General features: G+C 38.9%; 2 non-coding genes across 2 annotated transcripts; both read left to right on the top strand.

Moving 5' to 3' along the window:
* Positions 1 to 662: 662 nt before the first annotated feature.
* Positions 663 to 735, top strand: Trnar-ucu (transfer RNA arginine (anticodon UCU)). The gene has a single exon. It is a non-coding gene; the product is annotated as a tRNA-Arg (tRNA).
* A 1,143-nt stretch (positions 736 to 1,878) lies between these two features.
* On the top strand, positions 1,879 to 1,951 carry Trnar-ucu (transfer RNA arginine (anticodon UCU)). Its single transcript has one exon. It is a non-coding gene; the product is annotated as a tRNA-Arg (tRNA).
* Positions 1,952 to 2,447: the final 496 nt, after the last annotated feature.

Below are 2,447 nucleotides of genomic sequence, written 5' to 3'. Positions count from 1 at the left end.
ATGCACAGCTGATATGGGCATTCTTGGTAATTTTCGCGCGCGCGCCAAAAAAAAAAAAAAAAGGGCAACCAAGACAGCGCCCGTATAGAGGAAAGCCCTCTATAGTGAATGGCATTGGATATGATTTTATTATAAACACAGTTTCCACCCTATCGATGACTAAACAAAAACCATTCATCACGGTTTATACGGTACTGCGGTAGTGTTACAAAGTATCAGGGGAGTTACAATATATAAATTAGAGATGATTCATTAACAGGTTGAAAGTACTCTAAGTTCTCCAATTTTTAGTTTTAGAATAAATGAAAATGACACAATATGAAAATGGGTATTGTTAGAATTCTATACGGGTACTGCTCATACCGTCGGTTAATGACCTTACGCAATCCAACCGCGTCCTAAACCTACTAACCATCCTATGGATCTTCTTATCGAAACGCGGAAACGGATATGTCGGGGGCCATATACTCGCCTTCAAGGACTTGGGAGAATCGCAATGAAAACAGCTAGTAAATCACAAGTAAAAACTCAGCAAAATTTGTACGATTACTGCATCACCTTGGAATGATGGAAGAGCTTAATACATAACAGTGACTGTGGCAGTGGCAGTGACGCGTGCCAAGACGATGGATGACATTACAAGGTCGCCCTCATGACATGACGTCCTCTTGGCGCAGTGGAAAGCGCGCTGGACTTCTAATCCAGAGGTCACGGGTTCGAATCCCGTAGGGGATAAAATCTTGTAAGCAATAGTTGCAAATCAACTAGAGTGCCATTACGTGCAAAAGGGAATGAAAAGTAAAACACTCCATATCTTACAAGACTGTTTTCTACTAGACAATATATTATTGTCATTATTTTCTGGGGCAGTCTTAAGGTGACCAATAACGTTCTTCCAATAAATAGCGATCAAGCAGATATAAAGTAATTCAGCAAGTTGTCGTACAGCTGGAGGAAGGAATGAAAGGAGTTGACCAAGCGCTTTCGTGTACTTTTCACACCTCTTCAGGGTCAAGTGATACAAAAATTCAGTATTTGTTACAAAGACACGTCTGTGACAGGAATACATAATCATAAAAATATCTTACTGCTATCTAAAAACTAATTTTTAAATGGTAGTACGAAAATTTTTGTTTATGGATTCCTGTCACACATAGGTGTCTTTGTAACAAATAATGAATTTTTGTATCACTTGACCCTGAAGAGGTGTGAAAAATACACGAAAGCGCTTGGCCATTACTCCTTTCATTCCTTCCTCCAGCTGTGCGACAACATGAAATATCGCATGCTTTAGCGATAGATCGTCATAATTCATCAGTGTTTGCAAAATCAGTAGTCATTAAAAATCTTCGCTGGTGGAATAAGTAAGCCATGTACGAAGTCCCTATTTCGTAATAATCTAAAAGTATAGTCCAGGTTAAATTCCTACCTGATCATTAACCTGCAGTTATGGCCTTGACACACTGATGCACCGTAGGAATGCTGAATCCCTATAGCCCACACATGATGTATATTTATAGTTTGAAGTCGTCATCCCAAAAGATAATAGACTTTTTGAAGCTCTTCAAAACATTTCATCCTCAGCGCATGGACGGACATATAAATAGTAGATTGCTAGAAGGACGGAGTCATATCAATTACTAGATGCATCGGTAAGATTATTTGGGGGGGGAGGGGGGGGGGGGGGGGGGTGTTACGAAAAGAGATCAGCAACAGCGCAAAAGGGTCTGCTCCTATCGTTTTGCTACCTAATATGCTCCGTCTTTTAACCCCTTGGCATCGGTCACCCAAACATCGAATACTATTGCACAACATGGCAAGAGAGGATCTGATAATTTTTGAATTTTCTGATTATCTGATATCAAAGTCCGATATCAAGTCCTCTTGGCGCAGTGGAAAGCGCGCTGGACTTCTAATCCAGAGGTCACGGGTTCGAATCCCGTAGGGGATAGTCTTGTATCGTAGGCTTGAAGCAACATTTATACAGTATAAATGCCGTTGAGTCTGTATATAAGGCAAGAAAATGGGTTTTAAGAGAATTTTTAATTTAGCAAAACATCACATTTTCTTAATAGTTATCAATCGTGATATTTTTGACGAGGTTATCTCATGGTTGCAAAAGGATCAACATAGAAGTTCACCCTTAATGCAAATCTAATCAAATGGCTAAAAACTAGGTTAAAAGAGAAATTAACGTTTCAGCAAATTCGTACTAAAACTGACGCCTCAAGAATAATGCTCTTCCCAATAATTTCTTCATATTACAACCGTGTATAGGTCATTACTGTCAAGTGATTTCATATCGTTTATTTCTGCTGATAATATACAGAGTACGATATTTGTTAAGAAATCATTCTGACTACAGAATTCTCGTCTTAGTACAAATGTTCTGAAAATGAATTAATCCAATTTGACTTTGAAAGTCCTCGATTGATCCACTTTCGTGT

The sequence above is a fragment of the Macrobrachium nipponense genome, chromosome 22 (genome assembly GCF_015104395.2).
Source record: "Macrobrachium nipponense isolate FS-2020 chromosome 22, ASM1510439v2, whole genome shotgun sequence".
Lineage (NCBI taxonomy): Eukaryota > Metazoa > Arthropoda > Malacostraca > Decapoda > Palaemonidae > Macrobrachium > Macrobrachium nipponense.
The sequence above is the reverse complement of the archived record's forward strand: the minus strand, read 5'-3'. Positions and strand labels throughout refer to the sequence as shown.